The following is a 17,491-nucleotide window of genomic DNA, read 5'->3' as shown; positions in this document are numbered from 1 at the left end:
CCTGCTCTTAATTCTTTTGGATATATACCCAGAAGTGAAATTTCTGGATCATATGGTGATTCTATGGTCATGTATCCGTTTTGAAGACACTTGTCTAAGAGAAGGGAAGCATGGATGAACCAAAGGAAGATAGTATAATTGCAGGGCTTTCATAGGGCTCAACTGAGATGGGCAATTCTGAATTTAAAGTAAAACCAGTCAGCAAGTTTGTGTTATTTTATTCCAGCACATTCAGTTGCGCAGTTGCAAGTATAGGTTAGAGGAAGTGTTGGATAGAACCATGAATTCGGTTTAGTCAGATCTTAATGTTAAAGCAGGAAAAATGCAAAGGAGTTGAGCATATGCCCATAATCTGAGTGGTTATAATTATTGACTGTGGAATATAAGCTGAGTGAGGACTTGAAAAGCATTTTATACATTTTTCCATATTGACCTGGCAAATTCTGTTAGATTAATGTCTAGGTTCTTTATAAATAAAAACCTTTTAAAACATATTTTTCCAACTGTTTGTTGCTAGAGTATACAATAAAATTGGTTTTTATAGACTATCATATATTAAACCAGCCTAAAAATCTCTCTTTTAAACCCCAATTATTTGTATATATGATGCACTGGGTTCTTTTGTAGGTGGTCATATCCTCCATAAATATTAGGAGTCATGTTTCTTGCTTTTCAATTCTTATGATTTTCTTTCTTTTTCATGTCTTGCTGGGTTGGCTATTAAGTCCAGTATAATGTTAAATAAAGAACTGGTGACAGATGACCATTATTATCTAAGGACTGATTTTAAATGGATGCTTCTAACATTTCATCATTAATAAAGACATTTACTCCAGGTTTTTGGTACGTACTTTATCTAGTAAAGGAAGTTCATAAGACTTGGCCAAGAGTTTTCTTTTTAATCATGATTAAATATTGAAGTTTTTGTATTAGTTTGTTTTCACACTGCTATAAAGACATACCCAAGACTGGGTAATTTATAATGGAAAGAGTTTTAATTGACCCAAAGTTCTGCATTACTGGGGAGGGTTCAGGAAACTTACAGTCATGGCAGAAGGTGAAAGGGGAAGCAGGTATCTTCTTCACAAGGGTGCAGGAGAGTGAGTGTGAGCACACAGGAACAACTGCCACTTTTAAAAGCGTCGCTTCTCGTGAGAACTCACTCACTATCATGAGAACAGCATGGGAAAAACTGCCCCCATAATCCAATCACTTCCCTCCCTCGGCATGTGGGGACTTCAGGTCCCTCCCTTGACACGTGGGGATTACAACTCAAGATGAGATTTGTGTGGGGACACAGAGCCAAACCATATCATTTTTTCAAATGTGCTTTCTGTATCTTCTGAGATGATCATACGTTTTTTCTCTAATAATTGGTTAATGGGTGGATTATATTTATGGAATTTTTAATATTAAATGATGCATTCATTTCTCATATAATCCTAACTTGGTCATGATGTAATATATTTTTTATCTTACTGGAGTCTTTTAGTGTTCACAATATAAGGAAACAGAGTTCATAACACCCGTTTTACAGACAGGAAACTGAGACATAGGGAAATATGGAATATGCATGAGATTTACACCCAGCAGGTAGCAGAACAAGGATTCAAACCTTGGTCTGTTTGATTCTGAATTTATGTTCTTTCCACCAACTATTCTCTTTGAGGCAGAAACCAGATCTTTCTTATATGCCTCAAGTGGCTGGGGCAGTGCTATACGCATAGTACTTATTCAAGAATTTGTGTTGAATACATACTAAATGGATGCTCCAGGACTCTACGGATTCTTTAAATGTTCCTTAGCTTAAAAAATTTCTTTCTCATCAAATTAGCTCATCTTAGGTATTGGTCATAAAATGATGTGAAAGGTAAACAGAAGAAAAGGTCTATAAAAGTGGACCTAATGATTAATCCTAGTAGTTCTTTACTACTACAGTTCTTGAAATTCTCCATCACATTGGAATGGATAAAAAAGGCCAGCAGGAGGCAGAAAATAGTGAAAAGAAGAGAAAGTCTCTTAAAATGTACAGCGTTCCCCTTGGTCAGTGTTTCTACTAGTGTGTCCATACTCAGCACCAAAGAGAAGCCAACAGTATCGATGCTCAAGTTTTCATTAGAGCTTCATCTCTTCAGTTTAAAAAGTTGTATTTCCTGAGCAGAAATATTATAGAGAGACTGAGAATAAGCTCCCCAATTAGAGAAAGAAGCAGCACAGGCAAAGACATACCTGAGCATGGTGAGGGGCAGGAAATCCGGTCCCTAAGGCTCTGCGGGTAGAAATCCCCTCCACCCTGCAAGACCCTGGGATGGGCCTCTGGGCATAAACAAGGGCAGGAGTCTCTCTACATAAAACTTTTGCCAAAATAGGATGAAGTAGTCAAATGTTACAGCCAAAATAATATTTCACTGCTAATAGAAAAACAGGCAGAAAAAACTACCTTGTCACCTTTTCTGGGAAAAGCAAAAATAAAGTTGTATTTCATCCTTAATTTTCCACCTTGTGGGTAAAAATAAAAGGAAAATTACTTCTGGGCAATACTGCACATATTATAGAATAATGAGCCATCTTAAGCAGTTGGGCAAGAAGCAGAACAACAAATGTTCACTCCAGAAAAGAAGAGAATCATGCAAAAATAATAGTGTTGTTTTCAGAAGTAAACCTTAAAAAGAAATCAAAAGGGAGATATAATCAGATACACTACAAGGGCCAACTAAGAATGCCACACATATCATTGTTAAAGAGACAGTGTGATGCTTGGGTATACACTGGAAATTTGGCACCTGGGAAGCTGATCTGATTCACACCTGGCTCCTCACTGCCCTCATGGCCCTCTCTACCTGCAGCACCAAATCAAACCATTTCATATCAGCTTTCTCCTCTCTCTCTAATTGTTAATTAATTGAACACTACAACAAGTTATTCTATAAAGCCAGCTAGTAAGATGGTCCCAAACACACCAAATCAATCAGCTTTCAAGACTGGCTTCTAATGGTATGTGGCCCTTCTGTGTCTCTGTGTTGGCAAAATTATTAAGATGGCCCCCAAGACTCCTGCCCTCTGGTGTATATGGCCTGAATAATTCCCTTCCCTTGAGTGTGAAGGCACTTATGGATATAATGGAATATCACTCTCTATATCAATATGTTATGATGAATGGCAGAAGGTATAAACAGATGTAATTAAGAGCCCTGAGTAGTTGACTTTGAGTTAATAAAAAGACAGATTATGCTGAGTAGGCCTAACTTAATCAGGGAGACCTTACAAAAGTTCAGATATTTGAAGTGAGAGAGATTTCTCCTGCTCATGCTGGAGAGGCAGACAGTCATGTTGTGAACTGCTAATACAGGACATGTGGCAAGAATCTGAGGGCACCCCCAGAAACCAGAGTAGTCCCCAGACAACGACCAGCAAGAAGCTGGGACTTCACTCCAGCAACCCAAAGCAACTGAATTCTGCCAAGGACCAGTGAGACTAGCAGAGGATGCGAAGCCTCTATGGGACTTGCAGCCCTGGCTGACCCTCTATTCCAGCTAAGTGAGAACCCCAGCAGAATGCCCACCTAGTCCATACCCAGACTTCCCATCTGGGGAAGCTCTTAGATAATAGACGTATGCTGTTTGAAGTCACTATGTTTGGGGTATTTTGTAATGCAGCAATAGAAAACTAATGAATTTATCGCTGAGCCTTAACATTTGAGAAAAATATGCCTAATCCAAGGTTTTGAGGTACTGTGAGGATTTATTAGATAATGTGAGAGAAGACGCAAAAGGCCTTCTTTGTAAGATAGAAAAAGATGTCTCTATTGTTTTGGTTGAAGGCATGTGATCGCCATTCATGCTGTTCATCAAGCATTTCCAGCAATCCCCCACTCTAGATGCTGACAACCCTGCACAGTAGTCCCCTTATCTGAGGTTTCATTTGTCAGGGCTCTGTTACCCATAGTAAATGGCAGTCAACTGATGTCTAAAAATATTAAATGGAAAACCCCAGAAATAAACACTTCATAAGTTTTAAATTGTGAGCCACTCTGAGTATCATGATGAAGTCTCTGACCTTCCCAGTCTGTCCCACAGGGATATGAATCTTCTCTTTGTCCAGTGTCTCCATGCTTTAGATGCTCCCATTCATTAGCCAGTTAGTAGCCATCTCAGTTGTCAGATGGGAAAATCATAGGGTTTGGTACTATCAGCAGTTTCAGGCAACCACTGGAGTCTTTTCTGTCTGCCTTGGTGTAATCCTTGTTGGATGGATGATGTGCATGATGTTGGCAATGAGATGGAAGCAGAGGTGATATGTGTCATTTCTGGGCCACAGCACTTGACCAATCCAAGACCCTCCAGAGCTCTCTTTCTCTCTGCTATAGTGCACAGCAGTGTTCCTGATAACCTGGGTCTACAGTGAAGACATGTGGGGTGGATCCTATTCTCTCATTATGGACCTGTAGTGTCAATAAAGTCTTTGTTATTTTAAAACACTATAATTGTATGGTTGTTTGTTACTGTGGCATAACTTAGCCTATGCTGACTTGAATGGGGGCTTACTGAACTACACAGCCCAAAAAGATAGCCAGAAACACAGAAATGAAAAGATAAGATAGGAGGGCATACAACATCGTTCATGTTTTCATATGTCTAAGTTATTTCTGCTCCTCATTGTAAAAAACAAATACCTGAAGTAAGTGAAAGCAGGAAAGAAAAACATGAGAATGGTAGACATCTCATCCATGTTGAAAAGCATGCAAATAGCAGGAAATAGCACTAATGTCTGAGAAGAAGGTCAGAACCAGCAGAGTGGTTGGCTCTTTTCTCTACTCTCCAGTGAAGAGTAGGGGAAGCTCTTCTTGCACAACTCTTCTTAGGACAAATGCCATCATCAATCTTTAGGGTTCCCATGGTCTCTTAATTGCTAGAGGTTAGAAGGCAGAGTCTTCATGTCCTGCTGAGCAAGAGTGCCAAAGATAATTTAGAGCAGTGTGTTTATCCAGCAGAAACAAACAACACAAACAAACAGAAAGTCTAATGGTGGGGTCGGGGGAAGGTACTATCAGAAGAAAAAAGAGATGGGCAGTAAAATCCTGTTTTAGAAAAGGAGAGAAGCAGCATCGGGCTAATAGGAAGATGTGTGTTATGTGATCAGTTTGATCAGTTTTAAGGGTCTTTTGAAAGTAGTTCAGATGGGTTCTGAGGCAAACACTAAACTTAGATCTTAAAGATAGAGGTTCTGGTGAAATGTTCTTTGGGAAATTAGCAGAAATTCCATTCTAGCAGGTTTGGATTTTGAAGATAAAAATACCACTGGCTCTGTGAATAGTGGGATACTTAAAGCAGACATGTGTAAATTAAGCTAACCTTATGTATATCTTCTCAAAGTGTTATTCTGCTCAGATGACATCAATAACATATAGCCAAGGAAATGAACTGAGGAGGGAAAGAGCTCCCAACTAGCACCTGGTAACTCTTGACCAATTAGAATAGAACTGACTAAATTCTACTTCTCAGACAGTTAAATTTTATCAAAGAGATACATCACCAAGAACTAGAGCTGGGCACTATTACTTGTGGAACATATTTCAATTTGAATATATTAGCTGTGTCTACATAGGAAGAGGAAATGGGATTCTGGAGAAATGAACTTGGTAATTCAGGCCATAACCTCATATTTCCAAAGAAAACATAAAGTAATTGTGACAAAACAGGTTGTTCAATTGAGTCACCTAAGGTAATTGCTTCAATTCCCTCACCCCACCTTTTTCTATAGATGCGTAGTCATAATTTTGGGGAATGATAAGAATATCGTGGATGTCCGAATGTTGTCCCAGGGGACACACTCCTAGTAAGAGCCCCAAAGCTATTGTATCTGCAAAATATTTGCCTGCTTGTCATAGGCTCTTCTCACTTCAATGCTAGGTGATTTGACCAGCATACAGCTACTACAGGCAAGCTAGGTACTGTGTTTTTCAGGTTCTATCTGCATCTCTCTTGACCTGTGCGATCAAGTCATCTGGATGATGAGAACAGAGTATAGCATTCTTTAAAGGAATAACATTCTGCTCTCACAAAGTCAGTATTCACAACAGGGAGAGGTAGCAATTTAGGGTACATTTAAATGTAACTAACTGCATCGTATTTAACAAATCAATGAGCTCATCACCAAAGATACTAACATAGGCATGTGCTGACTTCTCACGCGCCACCTGAAATTGTAAAGGGTGGCGCAAAAGAGGTAGTTGGAGTGTTCTGAAAGAATCACTTCCTTTCTAGAACCAGTTTTCCTCTCCCTGGTTTCTCAGCTTTTCTTCTAAATAGCAATGCTGATGCTTTATTAGTTAATCAATAAGACATGATACAGAGTATGGTTATCATAAAATAATCATACCCTGGAGCATTTTGAGGCAGGAGCCACTTGCCTCTAATCAGATTGGGTTGAGATTACCTTTGGATAATCACACTCCTGGGAACTGTCTCATTTCTATTATGAGTACATTTTATAATAGGGAAAAATGTACATTTCTGCAAGGGGGAAAATGAAGTTGGCAGCGTATACCTAGCAATCATTTCAGTTGAGCTGAGAAACATTCCTCTTTTTGAACAAAGTCGAACTATGCTTCGTCTATTCAAGCAATGTCAGAGAAAAGAGGCACCTCACATGCAGTGTGGGAGATGCAATACAATGGAGACTGTATTTTACTTTGGCGTTGCAAGCTTCAAATTATATGCAAACATTCAAAAAGGGCATTTGAAACTTGGCATTCATGTTTATAAATGGCACATTTTGAATCTGGAGTGGGTTTAGGTGTCTAGGTTACAATAACAGATGATCTCCCATGTAAAAATGGAACAAAGACTTTCTTCAGCTTCCTACAGAGAAAGATGTTCATTTCGGCTTCAATTATAATACTAGGCACACTGGAGATTCTGTTAAGAGCAATTTCTGTCTATTCCTCCTTATCCTGACCAGCCAAAAATTTTAATCAAATTACATATATTGGAAAGCTAAAGACAGAAAAGCCCAGTGAGGCATGAAATACACTTCACAACCATGTGCACAGCACTTAGCCTATTGGTTTTAAATGATGGAAAAATCTATTTAAAATGTTAGATGAACACACTGCAGGCTGCAGAGATGATTATAAACTCTTAGAGCTGTAGGTTTTAATCCTATTTTTTTACACATATTATTTATATCCAGGAAGTTTTAACATGGGATAAATGATAAAGAAAAAAAATGATGGTGAAATACTTATGTTAATTACTCTGTGATGGAAGTAAATTTTTGTAACTAATAAATGAAAGTGAGAGACAAGAAAGCCAGACATTATTATTGCCATCTTGGTAGAATCAGATGCCTAATATTCTGTGTGTTATTTTTTTTTAGCTATATAGCTCTCATAATAAAACAAAATTATTTCAGGTTGATCTTCTGAATGAAAGGAGAAAGGTGGGACAGAGTAAAGAGAAACAGTCTCATTTATGGATTTGTTACATTAGAATTAAATTTAGCTTCTATATGGCAACACTGCATTTGATTAATGATACCCCCTTTCAGTGCTGGTATTTCAAGAGCCTCAGAATGTGTCTGGGGTCCAACAATTGCTTAATCTTTCCTACTATTTCATTTCCTCCGAATTCTACTTGATCTCTACAAAACAGCAAGGACAGCTGGGCTCCTGGCTTGAAAGAAATAAGGCCTGGCCAGAAAGAAACCAAGTAAGGATTTGTACTAGTCATTAAAAATTCAACTCACAGGATGAGACAGAAGAGTCCATTTTTAATTCAGAGAGCAGAAAGGCTCCCTACCTCAGATTTCCCCAAGTTGGTAGATTACTTGTGTTTTCTGCTAACAGTGTCATTTTCCCTTTCCCAGAAGAGTCCAGAGGCAGCCCCAACACAAACTGTGCTGCCACCCCACACCCCTGGAATGAAAGTCAGCCGAGGGCTACATAGATGGAGCTAGAATGAAAGAGCCTGAGAACAGGCTCATCTTCTTCTAGAAGTCAAGTCTGGCCCTGCCCTGGACTGGGATGGGAATTCTCAGAAGCCTTCTTCCACCATTTTGACATCCCTGGCCCCATTAGTTCACTTCAGCCTTGACTCTAACATCACCACTGCCCTGAACAACTTTCTATAAGGCCACCCCGTAGTTAAGCAAGTGGACTGCACCAACGTCCTCCTTGGTTGCTGCTACATTTGATACTCTTAAACACGCTGCTCTTGAAATTTCTTCCTACCTATGTGACATTTCACTATTACTGTCTCTCCTACATTCAGTTTGCTAGGTCCTCTTTCTTCCCTAAATACTAAACATGTTCCCAAGACCAAGAGCATTTTTGGCCCTTCGTTTTCCTCTCTGGGTAATGAACCCTCTCTCATAGCATCTACTATGTCAAATCCACAAGTATGACTTTTACCCATGACTAGCTTATTGTCTTCCACTAACACTCAAACCTGACAAAAACTGAGCTGACTTATTGTGGTGTGCAGAATTCTTTTTTTTTTTTTGAGACAGAGTCTTGCTGTCGCCCAGGCTGGAGTGCAGTGGCGTGATCTCGGCTCACTGCAAGCTCCGCCTCCCGGGTTCACACCATTCTCCTGCCTCAGGCTCCCGAGTAGCTGGGACTACAGGCACCCACCACCTCACCCAGCTAATTTTTTTTTTTTTGTATTTTTAGTAGAGATGGGGTTTCACTGTGTTAGCCAGGATGGTCTCGATCTCCTAACCTCCTGATCTGCCTACCTCGGCCTCCCAAAGTGCTGGGATTACAGGCGTGAGCCACCACGCCAGGCTGTGGTGTGCAGAATTCTAAGATGGCTCTCTGAGTGCGATTTGTGCCCCCTGGTATTCAGACCTTTGTGCATCCTCTCCCCTTAAGTGTGGATAGAAGCCGTGACTTGCTTCTAATTCACAGAATATGGCAAAGGTGAAGGAACTTAGCAGATGTAATTCATGTCCCTAATCAGTTGACTCTGAGTTTATCAAAAGGGAAACTACCCTAGGTAGACCCAGCCTAATCAGGTGAGATCTTTAAACTCAGGTACAGGCCTTCCCTGAAAGAAGAGTCTCAAAGCAAGAGAGACACTATCCTATTGATTGTGAAGAAGCAAATGGCCATGCTGTGAACTGCTGATGGAGAGGACAGCCTCTAGGAGCTAAGGGCCTCAGTCCTATAATCATAAGGAGCTAAATGCTGCCAATAATCTGAATAAGCCTAGAAAAGGCTCCCAAGCTCCAGATAAGAACATCAGCCTGGGCCGGACACGGTGGCTCACACCTGTAATCCCAGCACTTTGGGAGGCCAAGGTGGGTGGATCACGAGGTCAGGAGACCAAGACCATCCTGGCTAACGCAGTGAAACCCTGTCTCTACTAAAAATACAAAAAAAATTAGCCAGGTGTGGTGGTGCGTGCCTGTAGTCCCAGCTAATCAGGAGGCTGAGGCAGGAGAATGGTGTGAACCCGGGAGGTGGAGCTTGCAGTGAGCCAAGATCGCGCCACTGCACTCCAGCCTGAGCAACAGAGCAAGACTCCGTCTCAAAAACAAACAAACAAACAAAATCAGCCTGGCTGCCCACGCAACTCTAAGGAGAGGATCCAGCTTAGCTGTGCCAGGACTCCTGACCCACGGAAATTGTGTATTGTGTAAATTCAATAGGTTGTGGTAAATTGTTTTACAGCAACAGAAGACTTACTTTTCCAACTGCTTTCTTACTGTCCACATGGGCTCAAAGCTTTAAAGTTACCTATGACTCTTTTCTTTCATCACATACCAAGATCTGTCACTTATTCTCAGCCAATATCTACTGAATTCAGCTGCATTCCTCTATTTTATTCAAATCCTTCATTTATTCAGCACATATTTGTTCAGCTCTGGGTATGCAATGATAAATGAGACAGGTATGGTTCCTGACATTATGCAAAGTAAAGTTTAGTGGATAAAATAAACATTGAACATATAATTGCAAGGTGCTTTTAGAGAATTCTGGAGGGAACTTTAACCTAGTCTGGTTGGGGAGGAGGTAAAGCAGGCCTTACTATCTCAAGCCTGAAAAATTATACCAGGCTTCTTGTTCCTCCAGGCAGTTACACACAGAATTTCTAGGCTCATCTTTCTCAAAGATGTTTTCCAACTTGAGGAAATTGTCTTCTGTTTGAAGACTTTCAGTGGCTCCCTATTACCTCACAGATACAATAAAGAAAACATTGATAATATTGTAGCAAATGTCATTGTGCCTCATCTAATAAAGGCCCAGAGAGTTTCAGAGACTTGAATGAAGCCACAGAAATGGTAGAAACAAGATCAAATTCTCTAGAAGCAAACCCTGAATCAAATCCTCTTTATACACTATAGCTACCTCTTTGATATTGTAAAACGTACCCATTTTTCTCTAATCGTAAGTATGGAGCTTACAAATGTTACAGATAAATCAGGTAACGTCCCCAAATAAAAATTACTTAACTTATTTTTGGCCCTTATCTCGGGAGCAATTTGGTTAGTCTACATGCTTAAAGCTAATCTAAGATCAATGTTTGATTAATACGCCTGCATTCACAAGCCTGGGACTATAAAATGAGGGTCACATTTACACTTATACCTTAATTACAATAACTCTGAAACTCCCACCTGCTAAAGAAGAATACAGCAGTAGTGGATACCTCTCGGTGCTCCACCCAGCTCCCTTTTAGAGACCAAGCACTCACTACTAAGTTTGGGGTTTTTAACAAGGAACAGCTTCCTTTTCGTCAAAGAATTGCCCTCAGGAACCTCTTCATTAAGAAGGCTATTCCAACCCTCCACACTTGGGACTTGGGGGCAAACATCAGCCAATGACTGGCTGAGACATGGAGTACAAAAGGCCAATTCTGTGATGTGATCCACTTTCCAGAATCCGTGCGTGGGGTCCAATGGAAGCTAACTTCCAGCTGATACTTCGCTTTTGAGTAGCTTTCTTCCCCTTCCCTATCCTGCTTCTCTCACGTGCTTCTCCCAAGAACAGTGCTCAAATCAGTCAGTTGGGCAAGAATTCCTACCTCAGGCAAGGTTTTTAAGTCACCTATCCTCAAACGAGAAACTAACTCTGAGTATTCCTCATTTGTTTCTGTAAGCCACTGAGGGAGCCTCCTAGTGCCTACTAACCAATCTGTCACTGCAGCCTTATTTACGTCCTCCACTGTTTCCTCTCCCATGCAGATGTCCTTACCACTGCCCAGGTATCTGGTTGACTGAACTCCATCATGATTTCTGCTGAAGGCTTGCACTTTGAGAACGACAATGTTTATGCTAAGGATGCTGGTTATTGGAGGTTCCCCAAACTGGCAATGGTCAAGATGCTGCAGTCCTCCTGACTTCCACACAGAGTTGGAAGAATGGCCTTTTTCTTTGCTTTCTGGACACTCATTCATGGAGTCCCCACAGCAGGTCTGCTTTTGTCCAGAGTTTCAGGAGGTCTGCTTTCTGGCTTTTATTTCTCTAATCCTGAGGGATCAATCCCATTTCTAGGGGCAGGTGGCAAAGCTGACAGCATCCCTTTAAAATCTTCTTACAGCCTATGCCCTCAACCAAACACATCCCTCCTATTCCAGCTAAAAAATAAAAGCCTATGGTGAGCATGAGTGCATGGGGAGGAAGCCTTATCTACACCAGCATCTTCTGGCACCACATTCAGCCAGCCAAATTTTTTTTAACTCAGTTTTTATTTTAAGCCTGTATCACGGAAACCTCCTTCCTGAAACTATTTTGAATAGAGAACTTCTGTAAAGAAGAACAGATACAACCTGTTTTTGAGAAACTCTTAGTTCATGAAAGTTATTAAAATGTGCTTAGATACACATAGAAAAAACTTTCAAAATACAATTCCTCTAAACCTTACAAAGTTTATTTGGTTTTAAATAAGGAACTTTTAGAATGAAATCCAAGAATTTTTTCCATTTCTCTTTCACAGAGATTCAAAGTTTATGTGGTATTTTCTCTAATACATTATTAAAACAATTCTCAAGCATACAGCAAAGTTGAAAGAATTTTATAGTAAACATCTCCATACTCATCATCTATATTTTACCATCAAAGTTTTACTATTATACTGGCTTTCTCATATCATGTTACATCTAATGATCAATCTATCCATCCATCAGTGATGGTGGTTTCATTATTTTTAAAAAAGACATTTCATAATTTGATTTAGAACAAGAAAATATTCCATATTTGGAAGTCTAAGGGAAAAGAAATCCTACTGGGTATTATCTCTTCAACAATAAAAATATTAGAAGCATAATCTCTTATAGTCTTAAGAAGCTGTACTTGCCAGACTGGCCTGGTGGGGACATCTTAAATTATCTTTAAAAATACTAGTTCTGGGTGAGTATTATTTTAAAGCAATGGGTAAAGCAGTCATGAATTAGATCACATGGTAAGGTGAGCAGAATGTCAAGTAAAATTTCAAGTACTAATTCCCTAGAGCCTTTGTCAGTTCAATCATCAGTGTGGGAAGCTATTTTTACTTAATCAGTAGGTAAATGTGCCTATTTATTAACTCTCGTGTATGAAGTCAGAAACCGAACTTCAGTTACAATATTAATGCACTAAATAGAACCATATAAACCTCTCTAACATTTACATTTATGTGATCAAATCACCTGAAAAGTATTACATTAGGAGCACTACACTCCATTTTGTGACACCATTTTTGATAGGGCTCTAAGCAGAGAAAGTTTGGGCTAGCAAAAAAGCAGACATACATTTTGTTTTACTTTCATAAAAGTAAAATTTGTTTATGTTGGTACATATGAAGTAGTTTTATCATTTCAAATAGAATAACCAGATAGTTGACTCAAAGAAAATTTGGCTGATTGATTTGTTGCTTAAAGTGGCTAGTTCGTTGAGAATGCTACAAGAGAATGGCAATGGTGATAAAAGCCAAATCCCTGCATAAAAACAGACGACAAGTAGACAGTTTAACCCAAAAGCCATGGACTACATTTACAACCAAACTTCGTTCATGGAGATAGCCCAAAATACAAGTGGGTGGGGACAACCCACCAATAGCCACAAGATTTACCTCGTATTAGCATCTGTGCAGAGGGAAGCTGAGAGAAGCTATAGGGCATCTCCCAGATGTGAAAGCAGGAGAGTTCAGAATTCACTGAAAGCATAGCAGGCCAATTAGAAGACAACAGGTGAAACCAACAGCGTTTTATCTACTCCAATAGTAGGTGATTACAAGGCGCACAGTAAAATCTGAAGAGTCCATAAACTTTTGAAAATGATCAGCCAGGGCTCCCTTCCAGGCCAGGGCCCCCACACTATAGCAAAAGGGCTGATAGTAAACCAAACCTCAAAAGGACCAAGACAACAGAGAGCATGGAAAGAAATGGTGCAGATAAAAGTGGGAGAGGGAAGCAAAACCAGGAAATTTAAGAACACAAGCCACCGTATTATGTTAACACTATAAGAAAACAAGCGGTAGCTCTGTAAAGTCAGAAAAACTCCCTGAATCAAGCCTCTTTCTAAACGTTAAGGAAAACTAATGCCACATAAAAATAAACACCGAAGTACTGAAATCAGATTTCATGCTGTTATTTAAAAAAAAAAGAATAGAATAAGGAGGAGAATAACATTCCTAGTCAGTGAGGATTTCAGAAAGACATGCCCATAAAATAAATAAACATTAACCTACTCTTCTCTTCTCTTCTCTTCTCTTCTCTTCTCTTCTCTTCTCTTCTCTTCTCTTCTCTTCTCTTCTCTTCTCTTCTCTTCTCTTCTCTTCTCTTCTCTTCCTTTTCAGACGGAGTCTTGCTCTGTCACTCAGGCTTGAGTGCAGTGGCACAATCTCGGCTCACTGCAACCTCTGCCTCCAGGTTCAAGTGATTACCCTGCCTCAGCCTCCCAAGTAGCTGGGATTACAGGTGCCCACAATCACGCCTGCTAATTTTTGTATTTTAGTAGAGGCGGGGTTTCACCATGTTGGTTAGGATGATCTCGATCTCCTGACCTCGTGATCTGCCCGCCTTGGCCTTCCCAAAGTGCTGGAATTACAGGTGTGAGCCACTGTGCCAGGCCAACCTTTTATTTCAAAATGATCTAAAAGATATTAAGAAAATAAAACATAACAGAGCAACATAAATCAGAAGTAGAAAAACGAGGTGACAAAACTTGAGAAAGAAACAGAAATTAAACAATCACTTTTGAAATGAAGAATAAAATAAAAGGAGCATGAAAATAAAAAGAAAATAAAACACTTTAAAAAGAATAGAAAGTGAAAGGGGAAGTTTATTTTTAAATAAAAGGAAGAAAGAAAAAGTATTTGAGAAAAAATGACAGATACTGAAAACAGTCAAAGGAGATCCAATATATGGATAATAGAAATTCTTGAAGAAGAAAAACAAGACAACAGAACAAACACTAAAAAGTATAAATAAAAAAATTCCTAAAGCAGACAAATATTTGAAACTACATTTTAAGCTTAGTAGTCTTCAAAGAAAAAGAAAAAATTATTTGAGCATCTACCCTCTCTTCCCCCAAAAAGAAAATTAGATTACACATAATCAAACATTTCTAGCAATGCTTTGTGGCAGGAGAAAATGGAGTAACATATTTAAGACAAGAAAAGAAAATATAAGCCAAAGATTTAAATCTAGCAAAAACATATTTTCCACTACAAAGGGCACAAACTGGTATCAATATGTGACAACTCAAAGAATGTCATTCCCATAAGTGATTCTTTAGGAATCTACTAGAGCAGGGATCTCCAACCTAGGGGTCCACAGACCCTGGGACTTGTCCATGGCCTGTTAGGAACCGGGCCGCACAGCAGGAGGTGAGGAGCAGGTGAGTGAGCATTACCGCCTGAGCTCCGCCTCCTGTCTGATCAGCAGTGGCATTAATCTCTCATAGGAGCATGAACCGTATAGTGAACTGCTCATGTGAGGCATCTAGGTTGTGGGTTCCTTATGAGAATCTAATGCCTGATGATCTGAGGTGGAACAGTTTCATCCCGAAGCCATCCCCTACTCCCTCTGTTCATGGAAAAATTGTCTTCTACGAAATTGGTCCCTGGTGCCAAAAAGGTTGGGGACTGCTGTACTAGAGAATAAACTTCAGACAACAATAACTCAGAGATATTACACAAGGGCTGATGATGAGCAATGGATTCATGGTTACTTGTAGAACTAAGACTAAAGTACTAAGAACTAAATAAAGGTTAAAAGATATGTAATAGTTATTTGCCTTGACAATGTAAACATAGTTCAAGCACAAAAAATGGGGGAATAGAAATAGGCAAATGTTAGCATGCTTTTGTTAAGAAACATCATAAATGGTTTTATTTCAGTAAATGAAAAAGTTTGAAAGTTTGACAGAGAGAAAACTTTGTAAGCAAACATTAAGAATATGTAATTAGAACATATTTCTTTAGTAACTCAAAGCTTTGTGGGAAGAACAGAGCATTAAGAAGCTATCGTAGGGTCAGGCGAGAGCTGATGGCTTGGGCTAGGCAGTGGTAGCAGAGATGGGGAGAAGGGGAGGATATGGCTTCTAGGATGCATTCCCAGGACTTGCTGATATGGGGATGAGGGAAATGTAGGAATAAGGGCTAACTTCTAAATTTGCTTTTCAACACTTGATGGATGCTGATCCAGTCTGAAGACTGGGGATAGAGAGAGTTTTGGGTGGCAGCAGTGGTGGTGATGTTGGAAAAACAACTAATCTGTTTTTGCCTTGTTCAGTTTAAGATGCATCTTAGACTCCATCTGCACATCTGTCAAGCAGACTATTAGTAGATACTCAAGTCTGGAGTTCTAAGTAGAGATTAGGGTAGATTTGGGAGTCAAATAGATACATTTACATCTATGGAACAGAATGAGGTCACATGTGAGAGTGATTGGATTTTTAAAAGCAGCAGCTTCAGCACAGAGCCATGGGAGAATGCCAACATTGGGATGTGAAGCAGAGAAGTCAGCACAAAAGGCTCCTACATGTGCTTGATAAGTGTGGTGTCAGGAAGCTGGTCTCCAGCCACTGCTGCAGTGACATGTCCCATGAATGCTCTAACAGCTTCATGCAGGTACAAATGGACAGTGCCTGTCTCAGGTAGAAACCAGGTACCTCCCCCTTTCTGCCCTGGGGCTTATCTGACCCATGAAATAGGAATCTACTGACACTTGTGCATGAACTGAGACTGAGAAGATAACACTTGTGGGACTACCTCTGAGCTGTGGGAAATGAGATCCAGTAGATACATGCTTCCCTTTCTATCCCCCAGGCAGATGGTTCTAAGGTACATTTTATTACACTCTTCAGGGTTTCATGAATCAATCACTTGTTGCACCAATCACCTGTAACTGTGGCCACTGCCGTAATAGGACCTTTTATTGACTTTCCTTTCTTCTCTATGACCTCTGATATGGTTGGCTGTGTCCCCACCCAAATCTCATCCCATAGCTCCTGTAATTCCCACATGTTGTAGGAGGGATCTGGTGGGAGATAAATGAATCATGAGGGTGGGTCTTTCCCATGCTGTTCTCATGATAGTAAATAAGTCTCATGAGATCTGATGGTTTTAAAAACAGGAGTTTCCCTGCACAAGCTCTCTCTCTGCCTGCTGCCATCCATGTAGGATAAGATTTGCTTCTTCTTGCCTTCCACCATGATTTTGAGGCCTCCCCAGCCATGTGGAACTGTAAGTTCATTAAACCACTTTCTTTTGTAAATTGCGCAGTCTCATGTATGCCTTTATCAACAGCATGAAAATGGACTGATACAGTAAATTGGTACCAGTAGAGTGGGGTGCTGCTGAAAGATACCCAAAAATGTGGAAGTGACTCTGAAACTGGGTAACAGGCAGAGGTTGGAACAGTGCAGAGGGCTCAGAAGACAGGAAAATGTGGGAAAGTGTGGAACTTCCTAGAGACTTGTTGAATGGCTTTGACCAAAATGCTGATAATGAAATGGACCATGAAATTCAGGGTGAGGTAGTCTAAGGTGGAGATGAAGAACTTGTTGGGAACATAACTCTTGTTATGTTTTAGCGAAGAGACTGGCAGCATTCTGCCCCTGCCCTAGAGATTTGTGGAACTTTGAACTTGAGAGAGATGATTTAGGGTATCTGGCAGAAGAAATTTCTAGGCAGCAAAGCATTCAAGTGGTGACTTGGGTGCTGTTAAACGTGTTTAGTTTTAAAAGGGAAGCCGAGCATAAAAAATTTGGAAAATTTGCAGCCCGACAATGCAATAGAAAAGAAAATTCCATTTTCTGAGGAGAAATTCAAGCTGGCTGCAGAAATGTGCATAAGTAACAAGGAGCCAAATGCTAATTCCCAAGACAAGGGGGGAAATGTCTCCAGGGCATATCAGAGGTCTTCACAGCAGCATCCCCCATCACAGGCCCTGAGGCCTAGAAAGAAAAAATGGTTTCATGGGCTGGGCCAAGGGTCCCCATGCTGTGTGCAGCCTAGGAACTTGGTGCCCTGCATCCCATCCTCTCCAGCCATGACTCAAAGGGG

The sequence above is a fragment of the Hylobates moloch genome, unplaced genomic scaffold (assembly GCF_009828535.3).
Source record: "Hylobates moloch isolate HMO894 unplaced genomic scaffold, HMol_V3 SCAFFOLD_23, whole genome shotgun sequence".
NCBI classification, from domain to species: Eukaryota; Metazoa; Chordata; class Mammalia; order Primates; family Hylobatidae; genus Hylobates; species Hylobates moloch.
Note: the sequence above shows the minus strand (reverse complement) of the source record.